The sequence below is a fragment of the Haliotis rufescens genome, unplaced genomic scaffold (genome assembly GCF_023055435.1).
Source record: "Haliotis rufescens isolate VD_foot unplaced genomic scaffold, xgHalRufe1.0.p SCAF_105, whole genome shotgun sequence".
In the NCBI taxonomy this organism is placed as follows: Eukaryota; Metazoa; Mollusca; class Gastropoda; order Lepetellida; family Haliotidae; genus Haliotis; species Haliotis rufescens.
The window spans coordinates 212,381-238,785 of NW_025963786.1; the positions used below are offsets into that span (position 1 = coordinate 212,381).

General features: G+C 41.4%; 7 long non-coding RNA genes across 7 annotated transcripts; 3 read left to right on the forward strand and 4 right to left on the reverse strand.

The window, feature by feature from the left end:
- Positions 1-1,668: 1,668 nt before the first annotated feature.
- Positions 1,669-2,723, reverse strand: LOC125377918. Its single transcript, XR_007219870.1, has 3 exons — positions 2,636-2,723; positions 2,236-2,340; positions 1,669-1,740 (listed from the first exon to the last, which is right to left on the reverse strand). It is a non-coding gene; the product is annotated as an uncharacterized LOC125377918 (long non-coding RNA).
- A 410-nt stretch (positions 2,724-3,133) lies between these two features.
- Positions 3,134-4,544, forward strand: LOC124112708. Its single transcript, XR_006857654.2, has 3 exons — positions 3,134-3,223; positions 3,353-3,469; positions 4,433-4,544. It is a non-coding gene; the product is annotated as an uncharacterized LOC124112708 (long non-coding RNA).
- Positions 4,545-9,778: 5,234 nt separating this feature from the next.
- On the reverse strand, positions 9,779-10,558 carry LOC124112741. Its single transcript, XR_006857664.1, has 3 exons — positions 10,491-10,558; positions 10,108-10,252; positions 9,779-9,859 (listed from the first exon to the last, which is right to left on the reverse strand). It is a non-coding gene; the product is annotated as an uncharacterized LOC124112741 (long non-coding RNA).
- A 5,474-nt stretch (positions 10,559-16,032) lies between these two features.
- Positions 16,033-17,162, reverse strand: LOC124112707. The gene is made up of 3 exons (XR_006857653.2): positions 16,882-17,162; positions 16,615-16,731; positions 16,033-16,088 (listed from the first exon to the last, which is right to left on the reverse strand). It is a non-coding gene; the product is annotated as an uncharacterized LOC124112707 (long non-coding RNA).
- Positions 17,163-17,375: 213 nt separating this feature from the next.
- On the forward strand, positions 17,376-18,287 carry LOC125371627. The gene is made up of 3 exons (XR_006857651.2): positions 17,376-17,475; positions 17,771-17,908; positions 18,212-18,287. It is a non-coding gene; the product is annotated as an uncharacterized LOC125371627 (long non-coding RNA).
- A 4,670-nt stretch (positions 18,288-22,957) lies between these two features.
- LOC125377920 lies at positions 22,958-23,963 on the reverse strand. The gene is made up of 3 exons (XR_007219872.1): positions 23,863-23,963; positions 23,596-23,712; positions 22,958-23,069 (listed from the first exon to the last, which is right to left on the reverse strand). It is a non-coding gene; the product is annotated as an uncharacterized LOC125377920 (long non-coding RNA).
- Positions 23,964-24,352: 389 nt separating this feature from the next.
- Positions 24,353-25,258, forward strand: LOC125377921. Its single transcript, XR_007219873.1, has 3 exons — positions 24,353-24,448; positions 24,743-24,880; positions 25,184-25,258. It is a non-coding gene; the product is annotated as an uncharacterized LOC125377921 (long non-coding RNA).
- The last annotated feature ends 1,147 nt before the right edge of the window (positions 25,259-26,405 follow it).

Genomic DNA, 26,405 nt, shown 5'->3' on the forward strand with positions numbered 1-26,405 from the left:
TCATCACTCAGGGGTTATGTGTGTTTCAGGGTGGGTGGCATGGGGTGAGAGGGGCAGGTCTGGGGCTTACCTGCCATCTTGAAGCTTCTGTCACTATAGTCACAACACTCCGCTCAAAGCTACGTTCGTCTCTTTATGGCTGAAATAATGCCGATGCGAAGTTAAATTTTAACTCCCTGAATCACCCAAAAGCTACGTACCTCAGTCCGTCAATAGAAGTACAGAACTTAAATTTGATGTATTTGATGTTTAATTTGTATTTGTATTTGTAGAAGGAAATTGCCGTCTTCTTGCTCCTTCAAAGATCAGCAAACGACGACAAAATTAACCAAAGCGTATTGAATTTCCAAATACACTTTGGTGTATTGATCAGTGTCAATAATCCTAGATAATTCCCTTTCAAGGTGGCCAGGTCGGTTTAGGTGACCAAATTTGCTGTACACACCAATGATCGTGGGTTCGAATCCCGGTTTGATCTTATTATGCTTCTAACCCCCATACCTCTGCTCATGGATTTCAGCGAAGACCTTTAAGCCCACTACAAGGTGACACGTTGTTGTATATGTAACTGAAATACTGTTTAAAGCAGCCCTTATCCAAACTCAGTCATTCACATCAAAGTGACATTTCTGTCCCAGTCCCATGTGCCGCCATTCACATATTGCCGATATAGGAGTCTTGTTTGCATCACATCCGTGCAAATGGGTTCTCCTTCGAGCTCCCCTCCAACACTCACCTGAAGCGCCTCGATATAAGTCAAATACCCCACTCAGTCACACACTCACTCTTTTTCACATCAAATTTATGTCCCGAGTTAAAACCTCCTCAGTGAATATTAGCCCATGTATATTTTGCATCTAGGGTAATAACTGTGTAATGTGAGTGAGTATGGTTTTACGCCGCTTTTAGCAATATTCCAGCAATATGAGGACGGGGGACACCAGAAATGGGCTTCACACATTGCACCCATGTGGGTTATCGAACCCGCTTCTACGGCGTGACGAGTGAACGCTTTAACCACTAGGCTACCCCACCGTCCCGTAATAACTATGTGATGTCATAAGGTCAACCATTGGTCAGGGTGACCTCACCCTGTGAGGATGCATGCATGGCTGATTGGTTTATCTGAATCCGAAATCCACGTTGATTAGGAGCCTTGATCGTGATATATCCTCTCTGAGTACAAACCTTCTGCTATTTCCCCTCCATATATCTAGTGGTAGAACGTCCGCCCGGGAAGCGAAAGGTCCCGCTGTTCGATCCCCGTCGCGTCTTGCCAAAAGACGTTAACATATGGTTCTTGTTGTTACCCTGACTGGCGTTCGGCAATAAGGGGCTAAAATAAGGGCTGGTCGGCTCGGAGTATACTGTGTCTGAGTGGGATATTTATGTTAAACTGAGGCATGGTATTTCAGTAGGGATAGCTCTATAACATTGGCATTAGTTCGGACTAGTACAAGCAGCCACACACACACAATAACACACTCACACTTCAATCAACGTCGCTATATACGTGCAATAATCTTCGACGTGACGTTAAACCTACAAAATGAGCTGAAAAGGCTAAGACTGACTGACATGGAGAAACATGAAGAGAAAAAGTGAAACTGTGACAGTACCTAGTTTACTCAACATGAAAACACATTGTCAGTCAAAACATGGTACGCTTAGATATGTTTTATTGAATATGTACATGTACATTGATCCGAAGTATATTTAGAGTTCTTTTCGGACGAAGACCTGAAACAAACAAAAAGAAATATTTGTCAATATTGAAAAGGCAATATGAAATATGACTCCCTAAAATCCGATATAAAGATCTGCACAACTGGATGTTAATAATACAATGCCATGACTGGCATAGCGGACCTTCTTTTATACCCTCTCCATGATCAGTAATATACGTCCTAATTAATCGCCAATGTAGATATTTTGTATTATGCTTTTAACTCTTCATGATTAATCGCGTCGAAGGCATGTACGAAACTGTGAGTGAGTGAGTGAGTATGGTTTTACGCCGCTTTTAGCAATATTCCAGCAATTTCACGGCGGGGCACACCAGAAATGGGCTTCACACATTTTACCCATGTTGGGATTCGAACCTTGGTCTTCGGCGTGACGAGCGAACGCTTTAACCACTAGGCTACCCGACCACCCCTGTACCAAACTGTAACGATTATCTTCCAAAGTACTTACTGACATGTACGTGTGAGGTGTTACATATAGAGTATGCACCTATAAGTCAACCATGGTGTCGATGACGACGGTGACGTCTGTGACGATGGCGACGACATCGGCGATGACGATGAGCGCCTGTCATGTCAAATGCCAGCAAAGATCCTGGAAGAAAAATAACCCAATAGAAGACATATTTTCTGAAGTAAAATTTATGTTGTTTTGTGAATGTACATTAATTACTTACAACAAAGGAGGGTTCATAACTCCACGAATCAGACAAGTATTTTGCCTTGACAAATAAATTGAAGGACCATATGAACCAGCACAATCTTCTTGGACTACGCGCCCATCAATACTACGAAACAATGTCACTTCAAGCAGAGAAGAGATCTTCAAGTTTGATCTATGGGGATTCAGATTTTAATTGTATTGTTTTCAATGTACTGGAACTACTCACCCAACAAAAGTACCACGAGCAGATACGAGATCTTCATGATGGAAAGAAAGAAGCGTCTGAAGACGGACTGACTGCAGATTTGCCCCTGAAGACCCTGATGGTGTTTTGCCTACCTACTGGCCTTTTATATGCAAGTAAACTCGGAAGTTCATCAGGGAAAAAGATGTATGGATGCCCTCTTGGTTGTTATCTTGGGACTACTTGCTGTTTGTTGACACTAGCAACCACGTCAATTTTCACAGACGTGTCTCACCTCTACCAGCAGGCTAAAGGCGGCTGTTGCCGATGTCGGTGTGATGATGTAGAGAGTTCACGGGACGTCGTCGGGGGCACTGATGCACAGCGTGGTGGTGGTCACATGGCGAGTACCTGGTCAATAAACGTGGTTGTCAACATCAACAGTCGACAGGCGTTATGAAAGGTATACACACGTTTACTTCGAGGCAGTTTTGTATATATATAAAGTGTTTGTGAGGACATAGTATACCTTCACAACCTCGTCATCTTGTTCTATTTACGTTCAGGCAGCAGGCTAGTTTTAGAAGTACAGGATGAAGATATCTTTCCTGATGGTACTTCTGCTGCTTGGTGAGTTAAATCGGGAGTTAAATCTCGCATATTTGAAAAGACTGTAATTAACTCAGCAATTAACAGCAAAGAATGTAGCCATGAATTGTAAACTTAAGAAATCAAGACTTTGTTTTCTTTATATTTAAGGTTCCCTGTTAGCATTTGACATGACAGGAGCACATCGTCACCGGAGATGTCGTCGTCATCGCCATAGACGTCGTCGTCACCACGGATGATTATCAATGATGGATTACTGCCCTCGAGGTAGAGCACCAGAGGCATTTCTTATGCTTCGTATAATTTCTGTTACATATACCTCACTATTCTGAAATCCTAAAGGGCAATCATTTGCAGCACCTTGTCCACTACTATTAATGTATGCAATAAATACGGATGTTCAAATCCACACAATATCGAGTTGTTACACAGGTCCCAGTAGTTGACCCCATGTGTCCTATTGTACTTAACCTCAATGATAACCTCCAGCTTACATGTCCAAATGTTCATCATGAATGGTTGATATAACGGTAACGCTTTTTTGCAGGGCGTTTCCATTTGCAGTAGCCCGAGGTCTTCCATTAACTGCCTGACGAAGGAGGGCAGTTGAAAAGACCGAGGGCTTCTGCAAATGATAATGCCCTGAAAAATAGCTTTACCGTTATTATAGCTAAATTGGATAGAATTTGTAATCAAATAAAAATAAACAATATCGGTTTTGAAACATTTAGTGCAATCAACACGAATTTCACTGACCAACTTTTACAAATATGGAAACGTCCTAGAACAAATCAGATGACGTCACTATTGAACGTGACGTCACCTTTCCTATCCCTGTGACGTCACCTAACAACGGGCGTGATAATGGCCCGTCGTCAAGCAATATGAGGGCATTATCAAGTTACAGTGGCCCGCTCATTTGTGATAACATGCGGGCGTTTTAATGATAATTCTATCCATTTTAGCTATAATGGTAGTTATTAGTTCAAATAAGCAGTTATCAAACGTTATAGGACGTGATGTTTAACGGTGATATTCTTTCATTTGTCCATGTAACTTATAGGGCGGTGGGGTAGCCTAATAGTCAAAGCATCAGTTCACCACAATGGAGATCAGAGTTCGAGCCATTTCACTGGTACAATGCATAAAGCCCATTCCCGGTATCATATGGCCGGAGGTCTCTAATAAACTTCTACGCACACACTAATGTATCCTATGTTTCTGTTTCAGGGGAATGATCTACACCAGAGCACCAATATGGAAATGAGAGAATGCTTTTAATAAATCATCTATAACAAATCCTATTGTGTGTTGATTTAACCAAGAGGCTGGTAAGGTCAGGTCGATATTGAATCATGTAAAAATGAGTGAGTGAATAGAGTTATACTTTAGGTATGTCTTTCATACAATAGTCAACGGCTGAAGACTTTGGGAAGCGATAACACTGACATAAGCAAGGTCACACATTGCAACCACACGATTCCAATGCCACTCAACTCATATGTGATGAGGGGGCACGGGTGGCCTAGTCGTCTAAGGCGCCGCGATTCGCTGTGCAGAGTTGCGTCCCTTGGGCACGCCAGAAACCTATGATTGTGGGTTCAAATCCCGGTTCGTCCCGATTATGTTTCTAGGCTTGTCAGCACCATACACGAGTTCGTGGGTTTCACCGACGTGGTAAACGTCTGAGACCTGCATCACTTCGGGCTTTCCTCCCACATGAAGCTGACACGCCGCGATATAACTGGAATACTGTTAAAAGCGGCGTTCAACCCACCTCACTCACTCACTCATATGTGATGAGAGACTACACGGACATGTCTTTTGCGGCAGTCAGCACCAATCTAGCTATGTCACGGCGATTTGTAAAAAAGTAGACTGGGACCAGACAAAACCAGTGAGGTGAGATGAAATAGGGTTTAACGTCGCTCCAAGATTATTGCACTTATATAGCGACGTGCATGCACGTGTATGTGTGTGTCTGCTTGTACTAGTCCGGACTGATGCCGATTTATAGTGCTAGCTCACTGAGATACCATGCCGCAGTTTAATATGAATACCCCACTCAGACACAGTATACTGACTCCGAGCCGACCAGTCCTTGTTTTAGCCCCTTAATGCCGAGCGCCAGACAGGGTAACAACAAGTACCATCTTTTAACATATTTTGGTATGACGCGGCTGGGGATCGAACCCCGGACCTCCCGCTCTCCGGCGGACACTCTACCACTTGACCACGGAGGTGGTCAGACAAAACCAGTGGTTGATATCATGCCCATGGAGTACGATGAGACGCAACAATCAGTCCACCTCTTACGCACTTTAGACACATCTCAAGATGACGACTTGCAATATTGCCGGGGACCACAGTTCAACTGAATAACAGCGTGGGCCAATAATCTTGGCGCACAAACAGTTCTGTGTGTTAGGTGATCTGAGGTAACGTCGCGTTTAAGGTTATTGCACTTGTATAGCAACGTGGTGTTAGGTAGTCAGGTGTACATATATAAGACAGATATAACGCTTTTCATATTCATAAGAAATCTCTGTCGAGTGTACGATTCCGACTACATCATAAGCATGTGTTTATGAAACACTATTAAATAGTGATAATACTAGGTTTTCACGAAAAGGTGAGCGTATCCTGCCCCACCGGTGGCACCCACCACACACATGCAACGGCAAGTCAATTTTCACCTGTAACACGGGAACATATGGCACAAATCAAAACAGGGAATTGTATTGGACATCATTCTTGCCACTGATGCCTAAAATTTGGAAATGTGCTCCACATGTCATAATTATTTTTGAAAGGTTTACTGAGGCCTTGAATGTTGTAACCTTGATCAAACAGCTATGGAGCAAGAGTCTAATGACGCCCTTTGAAATCCTCATAGAAAGAGCATTCTCGATTGTACCTCGAAAGTTGTGAAATGTAGACACCAAATGTTGAGGCTGCAGCAATATTGCTCGTCATAAATGAAAAGTTGAAAATTAGAAAGTTGAAGTCATCCCTCTTGTCATACAGTATTACGGAGAGTGTTCTGTCACTCTGAATCTTTATGCACAGATGCAAATGTGTCACTGATGAGGCGGTCTCACTGGTCTCCTTTATTTCTAGATCAGGTAAGTAAATCAGTGGAAGGGAATTGGCTATTTAATGGTTATTGAGGGATATCATATTATCGATATACCTAAAGCTTAAGTTAAACTTCATGGCCAAATTACCTCCTTTTGACTTTGCCAATCAGAGCAGAAATTCCGATTCATATTCATAAAGAAACATATGTACGGAGTGGTAATATATCGGCGATATAATTGCTTGTCAATGCAAATCTCCTAGCATCAGTAAATAAACGTCGTGGTTAACAACTGGAAGGGAATAAGGTGGGCCTCTGGAATTGGTTTAAGTGTTTAACTGTTGAAATCAAGTCTTAGTTTGATTTAGTACTAAGTAGAGGACGCAGGCTTAAAACGTTTAGGACTAACAAGTTCTTTATTGTTTGTGACGACTTTTCAAGGCTATTTCTTGCCCTTCATCCGCTGGAATCTTGACCATTAGTCAGCTCTTTGATATCACACCCAGCTCCATCACCCTGAGGGACAGTCGGGTAGCCTAGTGGTTAAAGCGTTCTCTCGTCACGCAACACGGGTTCGATTCCTGACATGGGTGCAATGTGTGAAGCCATTTCTGGTGTAATATTGCTGGAATATTGCTAAAAGCGGCGTAAAACCATATTCACTCACTTACTCCATCACCCTGATCGCACTACTTCACTATAGGCTCCCCTCGTTAATCATAGTGTGCTTTATATTTATTGCTGTCTTATAATTGTCAAGGACGGGTTAGGACAATGGGCCATTTTGGCCCACTGAAAATGTAAAATTTTAAAATTAAAAGAAACACTAAAAGATTAAAATATAAGTTATGTTCAAATGGCTTTCGACTAGCCTCATTCTTTCTTGCGAGTTGTTTACTTCTGACATTATGAAGTAAATAAATATGGATTAATAGGCCTCTTTTCGACCTTCAACAATAAAGCAGAAATTCCATGGCCAAGGATGTTTCCTGCCATATGCCTGTTCTGTTACTACCTAGACTCTCTAAGAAACTCAACGTCAAAGCCTTGCTCATGTTCACGTATTAGAAAAACGCTGCTTGAAAACCTCTAAAATCAACCTTTTTGACACATGTTAGCCTTACCTATGTACTTAGTGTTGTAGTAAGGCCCATACATACAACTCTTTCATTCTCATTGCAATTCTCTACTTCTAATTGATGTGATCAAATCTCATCAGTATAATGATGATGTGCAAAAGTTTTCCTCATTTTTTAAAATATGCATATGACTCTAACCCTACCCTTCTTTTTTATACTATCCCGTGTGGACCGCCTCCGTGGAGAGCGGAAGGTCCGGGGTTCGATCCCCAGCCGCGTCATACCAAAAGACGTTTAAAGATTGTACTTGTTGTTACCCTGTCTGGCGCTCGGCATTAAGAGGCTAAAACAAGGACTGGTCGGCTCGCAGTCAGTACACTGTGTCTTGGTGGGGTATTCATGTTAAACTGCGCATGGTATCTCAGTGACTAGTACAATCAGCCACACACACACGCGTGCATCACGTCTTGGACGCGACGTTTCACCTCACCTCACCTATCCCGTGTTAATATATTTACGGGATATTACAGGAACTCCAATTTACTATAAAGTGTTTTAATGAGTGAATTAATCTTCACCTTGCCCGAGTAAACATTCAGGCCAAACTGAAAATTATTTCTCGAAGGACATACAAGTTGATATTTGATTGTAGTTTGTGGAAATTTCTATTTATTATCAGAGTTGTCATTTCAAGATGAATTAACAAAACAGTTTCAGTACCGGCAGTACAGTAACTGAAAGAAAGGCCGATGTTGTTTTACCAAACCACGGCGGAAGTCAGTGATGTCATTGCGCTGTAGGGGCGGTCGGGTAGCCTAGTTGTTAAAGACCCGTGTTCGATTCCCGACATGGGTACAATGTGTGAAGCCCATTTCTGGTGCCCCCCCCCCCCCCCCCCCCCCCCCCCCGTGATATTGCTGGATTATTGCTAATAGCAGCTTAAAACCATACTCACTCACTCACTCACTCACTCACTCACTCATTGCGCTGTAAAAAATAGTTTCCCAAATTATATGTTATTGTCAAATTAAAAGGCCCTATTTGTGTTTTTTTAAATGCAGTAAGGCCTTATCATAACTGTGAAAGCGCTTATCTAACAAATTTAAATTGATCGTAATATCTCGTAAATGTCGCACTATGAACACGTACCTAAAGGTCAGGGTTCACAATGAGAGATATGTGCACCGATATGTTTTGCGCCATTGGTAATAAATGCATGGATATTAACTCAACATGCATTAGGTCAGTCATCGTCTGTTCATGCGTGTGACGTTTTTCACCATCTCGACAATTTTTTCAAGCAGTAGGTTTTGACCTCCAAGTGTGATGTTCAGGCATTGTCTCCCTTTGGTGAACAATTGGTCGCAAATGTCGAAATTTGGTTAGTTGTGTCACTTCTGGTTGTGTGGTTTTGAAACTTCAATTTTCCGTAAATTGTTATTTAATGAAGCTCAAGATGAATTAAGTAAAGCGAAATCAATGTTATTTACTTTCTTTACAATGTTATAACACTTTCTGATTCTGGTACTTTTTGGGGTTGAGTCCACCAAATATAACATTTGTTACATTTGACCACTTTCTAAATGGCATTGTGTGTTCATAGCTTTCGGCCATGGGAGCCGTGTCAATTTTCACTCGTCAGAGGGGTACACAAAGGACGTGATCTAGACTACCAGTCAGACTTTCATTTTTTTATTCAAGCCCCGGAGACTGAGTTGGTTAGATCGCTGACATTGTGTGCTGTCGATTGATGCCTCACTCTGGCAGTGTGGGTTCGAATCCATATGGGATTTAGCCCCCCACAAAGTAATAGAATCTGTAATTTACTAAGAAAGTGTTTTCCCAAATATATCATTTGATACATTTGACCACTTTCTAAATGGCATTGTGTGTTCACAGTCAGGAAATTTCAAGAGACCCACCCGACGGGTCATGATGGCTTCCCCCAAGTCACGCATCGTAACCTAAGGTCCCCATCACCATCTCTGGGATACTGTGGACCTACTTGTATTATTCTCGCTGGATAAACAAGTGTCGGCTCCATAAAAATATAACCGTCAGTAACATGTTGTCCGCGTTATTGCATGTGGCTCAAATCACAAATTCGCTTTAGTGTATTAAACAGTGTTTCTAATCCTTTATGCTTTCACATCAAGGTTGGGGCACAGATGCTCACAATAAATATATACTCAGTGAGTGATTGATTGATTGAGTGATTGATTGAGTGATTGATTGAGTGAGTGATTGAGTGAGTGATTGAGTGAGTGAGTGAGTGAGTGAGTGAGTGAGTGAGTGAGTGAGTATGGTTTTACGCCGCCTAAAGCAATATTCCAGTAATAATAACGAAACTGTGACAGTGTCTTGTTTACTTTAGAACGATTCTTAGTCCACATTATCTCGACAAAACATGAGACACTTAGATAGTTCAGTCTCTTTATTGAATAATATGTACATGCACATGAATCCGAAGTATATGGAGAATTGTTTTCTTCCGAAGGCCTGAAATAAAACCAAACTAATCTTTGAAATGATGAAAAATTGGAAAATATATCAAATATTAAATGTATTGATCATTAGATTTTCCATATATAAATATGTTCGCTGGGAACTTAATGAGAAAGGTCATAAATATATTTCTTTAATACACATTTCAGTTCATTTTATAACCAATGTAGGTATTTCATTTCTGGAAAATATACTGAAAGCGTTCAACCATTACTCGCAACGAAGGAGGGATTCAAGATTACCTTGGCTTGTTACATATACATATACATATAGAGTATGCATATATATGTCAACCGTGATGTCGATGGCGACGGTGACGTCTGTGACGATGGCGACGACATCGGCGATGTCGATAAGCTCCAGTCATGTCAAATGCAAGCAAAGATCCTGAAAGAAAAATAACCCAAATGAAGAACTATATTCGGGTGTCATTTCGTGAATTATGTACTTGCAGCATAAGACGTTTAATCAATTGCAGCATATATAAATTGAAAGTTTATCCAGACTGAGCGAATACTATCTACTGGGACTATTCGCCAAACAAAGTCACCATCAGCTTACAAGAGATCTAGAAGTTTAACCCGCGAGAATTTAGAATTAACATCAATCATCTGGAACGACTCACCCAACAAAAGCATCACCAGTAGATAAGAGATCTTCATGATGGACTGAGGGACCCGTTTATGTTTGATTGAAAGATCAGATTGTGTTGTTCTGGCTAGCACGATGTCCTTTATACACAACTAAACTCGGAAGTTCATCAGGAAATTACTTCAATCGATGCCATTTTGGTTGTGTTAAGTTTGGACTACTTGCTGTTTGTTGATCCTGAGAACCACGTCTAACTTCGTAGACGTGTCTCCCTTCAACCAGCGAACTAGCGGCGTTTGTTGATGGTTCTCGTTGTCAGCAGGTACCAGTGCGTCGTCGGGGACACTGATGCACAGCGAGGAGGTAGGTACTCGGAGAGTACGTGGTCAATAAACGTGTTTGTCAACATCAAAAGTCCGCAGGCGCAATAGGAGCGATACACACGTTTTAACTGGCGGTGTTTTATATATATTTTATATTTTATTTTAATTATTTTGAACATGTATGAACTTACTGTGAACGCTAAGCAGACATTCGCTACCTAGTGAGTAGGTTGTGAGAACATTGTGACTGCAGAATATTAGTACAGGATGAAGATTTCTTATCTAATATTTTTTTCTGCTGCTGGGTAAATTGTAACTGCGATTAAAATAAGTACCACACTTGTATCTATATAAACTCAGAAACAATATTAATCAACTTACATTCAAACGATGCAAGTATTATGAACATTAAAGTTTGCAGTCATGAATTTACAAAACTTTGGACTTCAATATTATAGGTTTCTCATTGGCATTTGGCATGACTGGAGCACATCGTCACCGAAGATGTAGATGTCACCGCCGCCATCGTCACCACGATTGAATTCATGATCAATGATGAGAGCTAAAGGCTATACAAATTCTGTTAATAATTTCATGGTCATCATTCTCTACGTTAAAGAAACATTTACCTAATTCTTCAGGCAATACTATGGGCTGGATTTTTTAATCAATAATCGTTCCCGAAAATACTTGAAAATATAACTTTTACCACAGTTTTACGTAAAATAAAAAAATGGAGGAAAGGGTAGTCATCTCATGTCCACTGTAGTTAAACGAACGTTATATGTAGACCACAGAAGAAAGATTCGGAGTGACAACCTCGACAAGATATGGCTGAAATATTGCCGATGTCATTCATTCAGAGTGACGAACAATTCTTTACAAGGCTGACTGTCAACGAAAGATGACTACAACATTCCAATAGTCAACTTTCCCTGTATTCATGCAATTCCAGCTCATGGCCACTACATTTCACAACTTTTGAGTTACAAACGAGCATGCTCTTTCTATGAAGTATGAACAGGATTACAAAAGTCCGCGGATACGCTCACCTTTTCGTGAACAGATTGTATCATCACCATTTGATAGTGATTCATAAACACATGATCATGATACAATCGGAATCGTCAATTCAATTTTCTTCATTCAAAACGATGAATATCATTCAGTTTCATAATTATTATTGTAACTACCTGATATACCTAAGATCCATATATATCCTTACTCTTTTTGCTTTCTGTCTCATTGGGTTGTCGAGTACAAACAATATGAACATCTTTTCACCTCCAGAATGGTAGGCATAACAGTAAATTCATATTTCCTACTTAAGAAATAAACGACTTGTGGTCGTTGTTTATCGTACAATAAAACACTGCAGGGAGAACTAACCATAAGGGGCGCAGCCCCGAGTAGTATATTCTCCCTGCAGTGTTTTATTATCAGGTAGCAACAATAATACTTATGAAACTATTTAAAGGTGTTTATAAAATGTACAAGCTTTAAACAATATTTACCCAAATTGTATTAATGATGAATCCCTGAATAGAATCCGACCTGGGAAATTTTAAAAGTCCATTTTAAGATGGTTGGTTAAGTTTGATTTTTCCCACATGTTCTCACAATAATCACGTCGATAATCTGTATCTTTTCTCCTCATGCCGATTGTCATATCTCTCCCACTCTTGGACGCCATCGTTCGGCCACTGCTATGTACATGGAGGACAACCTACTAGACACTGCCCTCTCAAAAATAACGTCGTCCAATATATAACGTCATCACGTTGCGAGCGCATATTCGAATCATCAGAAACGTTCACCACTGCTTTGTTCTTCGTTGTTCCTTGCGATTTATCGTGTAGCTATCCTGTATCCATACATCATCGACTGATAAGCAATTATATAAACATTGTTGCTTTCGGAAACCCGTTGAAGACATTTATTTCCCCAGTTGTACGCATTTGAGGTGAGTGATTGAGTATGGTTTTACGCCGCTTTTAGCAATATTCCAGCAATATCACGGCGGGGGACACCAGAAATGGGCTTCACACATTGTACCCATGTCGGGAATCGAACCCGGGTCTTCGGCGTGAAGAGCGAAAGCTTTAACCACTAGGTTACCCGACCGCCCCTACAGTGCAATGACATCACTGACTTCCGCCGTGGTTTGGTCAACAAACATTTGCCTTTCTTTCAGTTACTGCACAGACGGTACTGAAACTGTTCTGTTAATTCCCCTTGAAATGACATCTCTGATAATAAATAGAACATTTCCACGAACTACAATCAAATATCAAGTTTCATGTCCTTCGAGAAATAATTTTCAGTTTGGCCTCAATGTTTACTCGGGCAAGGTGAAGATTAATTCACTCGGAACACTTTATAGTAAATTGGAGTTCCTGTAATATCCCGTAAATATATAAACACAGGATAGGTGAGTTGAGGTGAAATTGGGTTCAACGTCGCGCCCAAGACGTGCATGCAGGTGTGTGTGTGGCTGCTTGTACTAGTCCGGACTGATGCCGATTTACAGTGCTAGCTCACTGAGATACCATGCCGCAGTTTAACATGAATACCCCACCCAGACACAGTGTACTGACTCCGAGCCGACCAGTCATTCTTTTAGCCTCTTAATGCCGTGCGCCAGACAGGGTAACAACAAAAAAACATCTTTAAACGTCCTTTGGTATGACGCGGCCGGGGATAGAACCCCGGACCTTCCGCTCTCCGGGCAGACTCTCTACCACTAGACCACGGAGGCGGTCCACACGGGATAGTATAAAGAAGAAGGGTAGGGTAAGATTCATCTGCATATTTTAAAAAATGAGGAAAACCTTTGCACATTATCATTATCAGATGTGATCACGTGAATTAGAAGTAGAGAATTGCAATGCGAATGAAAGAGTTGCATGTATTGGCCTTAATTCATAGGTACATATAGTACATAGGTAAGGCTAAAATGTGTCAAAAAGGCTGATTTTAGAGGTTTTCAAGCAGCGTTGTTCTAATATGTGAACATGAGCAAACCTTTGACGTTGAGTTTCTTAGAGAGTCTAGGTAGTAACAGAACAGGCATATGGCAAGAAACATCCTTGGCCATGGACTTTCTGCTTTATTGTTGAAGGTCAAAAAGAGGCCAATAATTCATATTTATGTACTTCATAATGTCAGAAGTAAACAACTCGCACGAAGGAATGAGGCTAGTCGAAGCCATTTGAACATAACTTATAATCTTTTAGTTTTTCTTTTAATTTTAAAATTTTACATTTTCAGTGGGCCAAAATGGCCCATTGTCCTACCCCGTCCTTGACAATTATAAGACAGCAATAAATATATAGCACACTATGATAAACGAGGGGAGCTGTTAGTGAAGTAGTGCGATCAGGGTGATGGGTTGAGTGAGTGAGTATGGTTTTACGCCGCTTTTAGCAATATTCCAGCAATATTACGGCAGGGTACACTAGAAATGGCTTCACACATTGTACCCATTTCAGGAATCGAACCCGTGTCTTCGGCGTGACGAGCGAACCTTTTAACCACTAGGCTACCCGACCGTCCCTCGGGGTGATGGAGCTGGGTGTGATATCAAAGAGCTGACTAATGGTCAAGATTCCAGCGGATGAAGGGCAAGAAATAGCCTTGAAAAGTCGTCACAAACAATAAAGAACTTGTTATTCCTAAACGTTTTAAGCCTGCGTCCTCTACTTAGTACTAAATCAAAATATAAGACTTGAATTCAACAGTTAAACACTTAAACCAATTCCAGAAGCCCACCTTATTCCCTTCCAGTTGTTAACCACCACGTTTATTTACTAATGCTAGGAGATTTGCATTGACAAGCAATTATATCGCCGATATATTACCAACCGTACATATGTTTATTTATGAATATGAATCGGAATTTCTGCTCTGATTGGCAAAGTCAAAAGGAGGTAATTTGGCCATGAAGTTTAACTTAAGCTTTAGGTATATCGATAATATGATATCCCTCAATAACCATTAAATAGCCAATTCCCTTCCACTGATTTACTTACCTGAACTAGAAAAAAAGGAGACCAGTGAGACCGCCTCATCAGTGTCACATTTGCATCTGTGCATAAAGATTCAGAGTGACAGAACACTCTCTGCAATATTGTATGACAAGAGGGATGACTTCAACTTTCTAATTTTCAACATTCAAGGCCTCAGTAAACCTTTCAAAAATAATTATGACATGTGGAGGACATTTACACATTTTAGGCATCAGTGGCAAGAATGATACCCAATACAATTTCCTGTTTTGATTTGTGCAATATGTTTCCGTGTTGTTACAGATGAAAATTGACTTGTCGTTGCATGTGTTTGTGACGGGTGCCACCGGTGGGGCAGGATACGCTCACCTTTTCGTGAAAACCTAGTATAATCACTATTTAATAGTGTTTCATAAACACATGCTTATGATGTAGTCGGAATCGTACACTCGACTCTGCTTTCGACAGAGATTTCTTATGAATATGAAAAGCGTTATATCTGTCTTATATATGTACACCTGACTAACTAACACCACGTTGCTATACAAGTGCAATAAGCTTAAACGCGACGCTACCTCACGTCACCTAACACACAGAACTGTTTGTGCGCCAAGATTATTGGCCCACGCTGTTATTCAGTTGAACTGTGGTCCCCGGCAATATTTCAAGTCGTCATGTTGAGATGTGTCTAAAGTGCGTAAGAGGTGAACTGGTTGTTGCGTCTCATCGCACTCCCTGCTCATGATATCAACCACTGTTTTTGTCTGGTCCCAGTCTACTTTTTTACAAATCGCCGTGACATGGCTAGATTGGTGCTGACTGCCGCAAAAGACATGTCCATGTAGTCTCTCATCACATATGAGTGAGTGAGTGAGTAAGTTGGGTTGAACGCCGATTTTAACAGTATTCCAGTTATATCGCGGCGTGTCAGCTTAATGTGGGAGGAAAGCCCCAAGTGATGCAGGTCTCAGACATTTACCACTTCGAACCCACAATCATAGGTTTCTGGCGTGCCCAAGGGACGCAACTCTGCACAGCGAATCGCGGCGCCTTAGACGACTCGGCCACCCGTACCTTGCTTATGTCAGTGTTATCGCTGCCCAAAGTCTCCAGCCGTTGACTTTTCTATGAAAGACATACCTAAAATATAACTCTATTCACTCACTCATTTTTACATCATTCAATATCGACCTGACCTTACCAGCCTCTTAGTTTAATCAACACACAATAGGATTTGTTTAAGATGATTTATTAAAAGCATTCTCTCATTTCCATGTTGGTGCTCTGGTGTAGATCATTCCTCTGAAACAGAAACATAGGATACATTAGTGTGTGCGCAGAATGTTATTGCAGAACTCCGGCCATATGATACCGGGAATGGGCTTTATGCATTGTAACATTGAAATGGCTCGAACTCTGATCTCCGGTGTGGTGTACTGATGCTTTGACTATTAGGCTACCGCACCGCCCTATCAGTTATATCGACAAATGTAAGAATATCACCGTTAAACATCACGTCCTGTAACGTTTGATAACTGCTTATTTGAACTAATAACTATCATCAACCATTCATGATGAACATTTGGACATGTAATCGCCCTAAAAGCTGGAGGTTATCATTGAGGTTAAGTACAATAGGACACCCGGTGTCACCTACTTGGGCCCATATAACAACTCGATATTGTGTGGATTTGAACATCCGTATTTATTTCATACATTGATAGTAGTGGACAAGGTTCTGTAAATGATGGCCCTTTAGGATTTCAGAATAGTGAGGTATATGTCACAGAAATTATACAAAGCATAACAAATGCCTCTGGTGCTCTACCTCGAGGGCAGTAATCCATCATTGATAATCATCCGTGGTGACGACGACGTCTATGACGATGACGACGACATCTCCGGTGACGATGTGCTCCTGTCATGTCAAATGCTAAGAGGGAACCTTCAATATAAAGAAAACAAAGACATGATTTCTTAAGTTTACAATTCATGGCTATATTCTTTGCTGTTAATAATGCTTGCATCGTTTGACTGAAGTGAGTTAATTACAGTCTGTTCAAATATGCGAGATTTAACTCCAGATTTAACTCACCCAGTAGTAGAAGTACCATCAGGAAAGATATCTTCATCCTGTACTTGTGAAACTATTCTGCTGCCTGAACGTTAATAGATCAAGATGACGAGGTTGTGAAGGTATCCTCACAAACACTTTATATATATATATACTAAACTGCCTCGAAGTAAACGTGTGTATACCTTTCATAACGCCTGCCGACTGTTGATGTTGACAGCCACGTTTATTGACCAGGTACTCTCCATGTAACCACCACCACGCTGTGCATCAGTGCCCCCGACGGCGTCCCGTGACCTCTCTACATCATCACACCGACACCGGCAACAGCCGCCTTCAGCTGCTGGTAGAGGGGAGACACGTCTGTGAACATTAACGTGGTTGCTAGTGTCAACAAACAGCAAGTAGTCCCAAGATAACAACCAAGAGGGCATCCATACAGCTTTTCCCCTGATGAACTTCCGAGTTTACTAACATATAAAAGACCAGTAGGTAGCCAAAACACCATCAGGGTCTTCAGGGGCAAGTCTGCAGTCAGTCCGTCTTCAGTCAAACCTGGACGCTTCTTTCTTTCCATCATGAAGATCTCGTATCTGCTCGTGGTACTTTTGTTGGGTGAGTAGTTCCAGTACATTAAAAACAAAAAAATTTAAATTTGAATCCCCATAGATCAAACTTGAAGATCTCTTATCTGCTTGACGTGACATTGTTTCGTAGTATTGATAGGCGAGTAGCCCAAGTAGATTGTGCTGGTTCATCTGGTCCTTCAATTTATTTGTCAAGGCAAAATACATGTCTGATTCATGGAGTTATAAACGCTCCTTTGTTGTAATTAATTAATGTACATTCACAAAACAACAGAAATTTTACTTCAGAAAATATTTCTTCTATTGGGTTATTTTTCTTCCAGGATCTTTGCTGGCATTTGACATGACAGGCGCTCATCGTCATCGCCGATGTCGTCGCCATCGTCACAGACGTCACCGTCGTCATCGACACCATGGTTGACTATTTGGTGCATACTCCATATGTAACACCTCACATGTCAGTAAGTACTTTGGAAGATAAAAGTTACAGTTTGGTACACGCCTTCGACGCGATTAATCATGAAGAGTCAAAAGCATAATACAAAATATCTGCATTGGAGTTTAATTAGGACGAATATTACTGATCATTGGGCGGGTATAAAGGAAAGTCCGCTATGCCAGTCATGACAATTTATTATTAACTCCCAGTTATGCGGATCTTTATATTTGATTACAAAAGGTAGTCATATTTCATATTGTTTTTTCAATATTGACAGATTTTGAGATCATTTCAAAGATAAGAGATTTCTTTTTGTTTGTTTCAGGTCTTCGTCCGAAAACAACTCTAAATATACTTCGGATTAATGTACATGTACATATTCAATAAAACATATCTAAGCGTATCATGTTTTGCCTGAGTATGTGTTTTCATGTTAAGTAAACTAGGTACTGTCACAGTTTCACTTATTCTCTTCATTTTTCACCATGTCGATCAGTCTTAGACATTTCAGCTTTACATGGCAGGGTGAGGTGGGGTGAAATGGGGTTTAACGTCGCGTCCAAGATTATTGCACGTATATAGCTACGTTCATGTGCGTGTGTGCGTGTGTGTGTGTGCGTGTGTGTGTGTGTGTGTGTGTGTGTGTGTGTGTGTGTGTGTGTGTGTGTGTGTGTGTGTGTGTGTGTGTGTGTGTGTGTGTGTGTGTGTGTGTGTGTCAGTTTGTACTAGTCCGAACTAATGCCAATTTTATAGAGCTATCCCAACTGAAATACCATGCCTCAGTTTAACCTGAATACTCCGCTCAGACACAGTATACTCCGACCCGACCAGCCCTTGTTTTAGCCCCTTATTTCCGAGCGACAGGCAGGGTAACAACAAGCACCATATGTTAACGTCTTTGTTAACACGTTGACAAGACGCGACGGGGATCGAACCCCGGACCTTTCGCTTCCCGGGCTGACGTTCTACCACTAGATATATGGTAGGGAAATAACGGAAGGTTCGTACCAGAGAGCATATATCACAATCAAGGCTCCTAATCAACGTGGATTTCAGATTCAGATAAACCCAGCAACCTTGCATGCATCCTCACAGGGTGAGGCCACCCTGACCAATGGTTGACCTCGTCACGCCGAAGAAGCGGGTTCGATTACCCACATGGGTGCAATGTGTGAAGCCCATTTCCGGTGTCCCCCGTCGTGATATTGCTGGATTATTGCTAAAAGCGGCGTAAAACCGAACTCACTCACATTACACAGTTATTACCTTACATGAAAAATATACATGGGTGAATATTCACTGAGGAGGTTTTCACTCGGGACATAAATTTGATGTGAAAAAGAGTGAGTGTGTGACTGAGTGGGGTATTTGAGTTATATCGAGGCGCTTCGGTTGAATGTTGGGGGGGAGCTCGATGCAATATCGGCAATATGTGAATTGCGGCACATGGGACTGGGACAGAAATGTCACTTTGATGTGAATGACTGAGTTTGGGTAAGGGCTGTTTTGAACAGTGTTTCAGTTATACAACAATGTGTCATCTTGAAGTAGTCTTAAAGGTCAATGGCTTCGCTGAAATCCATGAGCAGAGGTATGGGGGTTAGAAGCATAATAAGATCGAACCGGGATTCGAACCCACGATCATTGGTGTGCACAACAAATTTGGTCACCTTTACCGTCCAATATGGATTCGAACCCACACTGCCAGAGAGAGGCACCTAATCGACAGCACACAAAGTCAGCGATCTAACCCCATCAGGCTCCTGGGCTTGATCAAAACAAATGAAAGTCCGACAACTGGTAGTCTAGATCACGTACTTTGTGTACCCCTCTGAAAACTGAAAATTGCCACGGCTCCCATGGCCGAAAGCTATGAACACACAATGCCAGTTAGAAGTTGTGAAATGTAACAAATGTAGTATTTGGTGGACTCAACCCCAAAAACTACTAGAATCAGAAAGTGTTATCCCAAATATAACATTTGTTATATCTTACCGTTATGTAAATAACATTGATTTCGCTTTACTTAATTCATCTTGAGTTTCATTAAATAACAATTTACGGAAAAATGAAGTTTCAAAACCACACAACCATTGTCGCGTTGCCGTCCTTAGAAAAAAACAACCAGAAGTGACACAACTAACCAAATTGCGACATTTGCGACCAATTGTTCACCAAAGGGAGACAATGCCTGAACATCACATTTGGAGGTCAAAACCTACTGCTTGCCAAAATTGTCGAGATGGTGAAAAACGTCACACGCATGAACAGACGAATGACTGACCTAATGCATGTTGAGTTAATATCCATGCATTTATTACCAATGGCGCAAAACATATCGGTGCACATATCTCTCATTGTGAACCCTGACCTTTAGGTACTTGTTCATAGTGCGACATTTACGAGATGTTACGATCAATTTAAATTTCTTAAATAAGCGCTTCACAGTTATGATAAGGCCTTACTGCATTTAAAAAACACAAATAGGGCCTTTTAATTTGACAATAACACATCATTTGGGAAACTAGTTTTTACAGCGCGATGAGTGAGTGAGTGAGTATGGTTTTACGCCGCTTTTAGCAATATTCCAGCAATATCACGGCGGCGGACACCAGAAATGGGCTTCACACATTGTACCCATGTCGGGAATCGAACCCGGGTCGAACCCGGACGAGCGAACGCTTTAACCACTAGGCTACCCGACCGCCCCTACAGTACACAATGACATCACTGACTTCCGCCGTGGTTTGGTCAACAAACATCGGCCTTTCTTTCAGTTACTGTACAGACGGTACTGAAACTGTTCTGTAAATTCCCCTACAAATGACATCTCTGATAATAAATAGAACATTTCCACGAACTACAATCAAATATCAACTTGTATGTCCTTCGAGAAAAAAAATTCAGTTTGGCCTGAATGTTTACTCGGCTAACTAAAAATTTATTCACTCGGAACACTTTATAGTAAATTGGAGTTCCTGTAATATCCCGTAAATATATTAACACGGGATTTGTGAGTTGAGGTTAAATTGGGTTCAACGTCGCGTCCAAGACGTGCATGCAGGTGTGTGTGTGGCTGCTTGTACTAGTCCGGACTGATGACCGATTTATAGTGCTAGCTCACTGAGATACCATGCCGCAGTTTAACATGAAGAACCCACTCAGACACAGTGTTCTGACTCCGAGCCGACCAGTCATTCATTTAGCCTCTTAATGCAGTGCGCCAGACAGGGTAACAACACAATACCATCTTTAAACGTCCTTTAGTATGACGCGGCCGGGGATCGAACCCCGGACCTTCCGCTCTCCACGGAGGCGGTCCACACGGGATAGTAGAAAGAAGAAGGGTAGGGTCAGAGTCATATGCATACTTTAAAAAATGAGGAAAACTTTTGCACATCATCATTATACTTATCAGATGTGATCACTGAATTAGAAGTAGAGAATTGCAATGAGAACGACAGATGTATGTATGGGCCTTACTACAACACTAAGTACATAGGTAAGGCTAAAATGTGTCAAAAAGCCTGATTTCAGAGGTTTTTAAGCAGCGTTTTTCTAATACGTGAACATGAGCAAGCCTTTGACGTTGAGTTTCTTAGAGAGTCCAGGTAGTAACAGAACAGGCATATGGCAAGAAACATCCTTGGCCATGGACTTTCTGCTTTATTGTTGAAGGTTTTGACCTTCAAGAGGCCTATTAATCCATATTTATGTACTTCATAATGTCAGAAGTAAACAACTCGCAAGAAAGAATGAGGCTAGTCGAAAGCCATTTGAACATAACTTATAATCTTTTAGTTTTTCTTTTAATTTTAAAATTTGACATTTTCAGTGGGACAAAATGGCCCATTGTCCTACCCCGTCCTTGACAATTTTAAGAGGGCAATAAATATGGTGTCTACCTTTTCCAACTTTTGAGGTACAATCGAGAATGCTCTTTCTATGAGGATTTCAAAGGGCGTCATTAGACTCTTGCTCCGTAGCTGTTTGTTTAAGGTTACAACATTCAAGGCCTCAGTAAACCTTTCAAAAATAATTATGACACGTGGAGCACATTTCCAAATTTTAGGCATCAGTGGCAAGAATGATGTCCAATACAATTCCCTGTTTTGATTTATGCCATATGTTCCCGTGTTTTTACAGGTGAAAATTGACTTGTCGTTGCATGTGTTTGTGGCGGGCGCCACCGGTGGGGCAGGATGCAATTACATTTTCGTGAAAACCTAGTATTATTTATTTACTATTTAATAGTGTTTCATAAACACATGCTTATGATGTAGTCGGAATCGTACACTCGACAGAGATTTCTTATGAATATGAAAAGCGTTATATCTGTCTTATATATGTACACCTGACTACCTAACACCACGTTGCTATACAAGTGCAATAAGCTTAAACGCGACGTTACCTCACATCACTTAACACATGTACACAGAACTGTTATTGGCCCACGCTGTTATTCAGTTGAACTGTGGTCCCCGGCAATATTTCAAGTCGTCATGTTGAGATGTGTCTAAAGTGCGTAAGAGGTGAACTGATTGTTGCGTCTCATCGTACTTCCTGCAAGTGATATCAACCACTGGTTTTGTCTGGTCCCACTCTATTGTTAACAAATCGCCGTGACATAGCTAAATTGGTGCTGACTGCCGCAAAAGACATGTCCATGTAGTCTCTCATCACATATGAGCGAGTGAGTGAGTGAGTTGGGTTGAACGCCGCTTTTAACAGTATTCCAGTTATATCGCGGCGTGTCACCTTAATGTGGGAGGAAAGCCCCAAGTGATGCAGGTCTCAGACATTTACCACTTCAAACCCACAATCATAGGTTTCTGGCGTGCCCAAGGGACGCAACTCTGCAAAGCGAATCGCAGCGCCTTAGACGACTGGGCCACCCGTGCCCCCTCATCACATATGAGTTGAATGGCATTGGAATCGTGTGGTTGCAATGTGTGACCTTGCTTATGTCAGTGTTATCGCTGCCCAAAGTCTCCAGCCGTTGACTATTCTATGAAACATACCTAAAATATAACTCTATTCACTCACTCATTTTTACATGATTCAATATCGACCTGACCTTACCAGCCTCTTAGTTTAATCAACACACAATAGGATTTGTTATAGATGATTTATTAAAAGCATTCTCTCATTTCCATGTTGGTGCTCTGGTGTAGATCATTCCTCTGAAACAGAAACATAGGATACATTCGTGTGTGCGCAGAATTTTATTGGAGAACTCCGGCCATATGATACCGGGAATGGGCTTTATACATTGTACCAGTAAAATGGCTCGAACTCTGATCTCCAGTGTGGTGTACTGATGCTTTGACTATTAGGCTACCCCACCGCCCTATAAGTTATATGGACAAATGTAAGAATATCACCGTTAAACATCACGTCCTATAACGTTGGATAACTGCTTATTTGAACTAATAACTATCATCAACCATTCATGATGAGCATTTGGACATGTAATCGCCCTAAAAGCTGGAGGTTATCATTGAGGTTAAGTACAATAGGACACCCGGTGTCACCTACTTGGGCCCATATAACAACTCGATAGTGTGTGGATTTGAACATCCGTATTTATTTCATACATTGATAGTAGTGGACAAGGTTCTGTAAATGATGGCCCTTTAGGATTTCAGAATAGTGAGGTATATGTCACAAAAAATATACAAAGCATAACAAATGCCTCTGGTGCTCTACCTCGAGGGCAGTAATCCATCATTGATAATCATCCGTGGTGACGACGACGTCTATGACGATGACGACGACATCTCCGGTGACGATGTGCTCCTGTCATGTCAAATGCTAAGAGGGAACCTTCAATATAAAGAAAACAAAGTCATGATTTCTTAAGTTTACAATTCATGGCTACATTCTTTGCTGTTAATAATGCTTGCATCGTTTGACTGAAGTGAGTTAATTACAGTCTTTTCAAATATGCGAGATTTAACTCCCGATTTAACTCACCCAGTAGTAGAAGTACCATCAGGAAAGATATCTTCATCCTGTACTTGTGAAACGATTCTGCTGCCTGAACGTTAATAGAACAAGATGACGAGGTTGTGAAGGTATACTATGTCCTCACAAACACTTTATATATATACAAAACTGCCTGGAAGTATACGTGTGTATAGCTTTCATAACGCCTGCCGACTGTTGATGTTGACAACCACGTTTATTGAGCATGTAACCACCACCACGCTGTGCATCAGTGCCCCCGACGGCGTCCCGTGACCTCTCTACATCATCACACCGACACCGGCAACAGCCGCCTTCAGCTGCTGGTAGAGGGGAGACACGTCTGTGAACATTAACGTGGTTGCTAGTGTCAACAAACAGCAAGTAGTCCCAAGATAACGACCAAGAGGGCATCCATACATCTTTTTCCCTGATGAACTTCCGAGTTTACTTGCATATAAAAGACCAGTAGGTAGCCAAAACACCATCAGGGTTTTCAGGGGCAAGTCTGCAGTCAGCCCGTCTTCAGTCAAACGTGGACGCTTCTTTCTTTCCATCATGAAGATCTCGTATCTGCTCGTGGTACTTTTGTTGGGTGAGTAGTTCCAGTACATTAAAAACAAAAAAAATTAAATTTGAATCCCCATAGATCAAACTTGAAGATCTCTTATCTGCTTGAAGTGACATTGTTTCCTACTATTGATGGGCGCGTAGCCCAAGTAGATTGTGCTGGTTCATCTGGTCCTTCAATTTATTTGTCAAGGCAAAATACTTGTCTGATTCATGGAGTTAAAACCCTCCTTTGTTGTAAGTAATAAATGTACATTCACAAAACAATAGAAATTTTACTTCAGAAAATATTTCTTCTACTGGGTTATTTTTCTTCCAGGATCTTTGTTGGCATTTGACATGACAGGCGCTCATCGTCATCGCCGATGTCGTCGCCATCGTCACAGACGTCACCGTCGTCATCGACACCATGGTTGACTATTTGGTGCATACTCCATATGTAACACCTCACATGTCAGTAAGTACTTTGGAAGATAAAAGTTACAGTTTGGTACACGCCTTCGACGCGATTAATCACGAAGAGTCAAAAGCATAATACAAAATATCTGCATTGGCGTTTAATTAGGACGAATATTACTGATCATGGGGCGGGTATAAAGGAAAGTCCGCTATGCCAGTCATGACAATTTATTATTAACTCCCAGTTGTGCGGATCTTTATATTTGATTACAAAAGGTAGTCATATTTCATATTGTTTTTTCAATATTGACAGATTTTGAGATCATTTCAAAGATAAGAGATTTCTTTTTGTTTGTTTCAGGTCTTCGTCCGAAAACAACTCTAAATATACTTCGGATTAATGTACATGTACATATTCAATAAAACATATCTAAGCATATCATTTTTTGCCTGAGTATGTGTTTTCATGTTAAGTAAACTAGGTACTGTCACAGTTTCACTTATTCTCTTCATTTTTCACCATGTCGATCAGTCTTAGACATTTCAGCTTTACATGGCAGGGTGAGGTGGGGTGAAATGGGGTTAACGTCGCGTCCAAGATTATTGCACGTATATAGCTACGTTCATGTGCGTGTGTGCGTGTGTGTGTGTGCGTGTGTGTGTGTGTGTGTGTGTGTGTGTGTGTGTGTGTGTGTGTGTGTGTGTGTGTGTGTGTGTGTGTGTGTGTGTGTGTGTGTGTGTGTGTGTGTGTGTGTGTGTGTGTGTGTGTGTGTGTGTGTGTGTGTGAGTTTGTACTAGTCCGAACTAATGCCAATTTTATAGAGCTATCCCAACTGAAATACCATGCCTCAGTTTAACATGAATACTCCGCTCAGACACAGTATACTCCGACCCGACCAGCCCCTGTTTTAGCCCCTTATTTCCGAGCGACAGGCAGGGTAACAACAAGCACCATATGTTAACGTCTTTGTTAACACGTTGACAAGACGCGACGGGGATCGAACCCCGGACCTTTCGCTTCCCGGGCTGACGTTCTACCACTAGATATATGGTAGGGAAATAACGGAAGGTTCGTACCAGAGAGCATATATCACAATCAAGGCTCCTAATCAACGTGGATTTCAGATTCAGATAAACCCAGCAACCTTGCATGCATCCTCACAGGGTGAGGCCACCCTGACCAATGGTTGACCTCGTCACGCCGAAGAAGCGGGTTCGATTACCCACATGGGTGCAATGTGTGAAGCCCATTTCCGGTGTCCCCCGTCGTGATATTGCTGGATTATTGCTAAAAGCGGCGTAAAACCGAACTCACTCACATTACACAGTTATTACCTTACATGAAAAATATACATGGGTGAATATTCACTGAGGAGGTTTTCACTCGGGACATAAATTTGATGTGAAAAAGAGTGAGTGTGTGACTGAGTGGGGTATTTGAGTTATATCGAGGCGCTTCGGTTGAATGTTGGGGGGGAGCTCGATGCAATATCGGCAATATGTGAATTGCGGCACATGGGACTGGGACAGAAATGTCACTTTGATGTGAATGACTGAGTTTGGGTAAGGGCTGTTTTGAACAG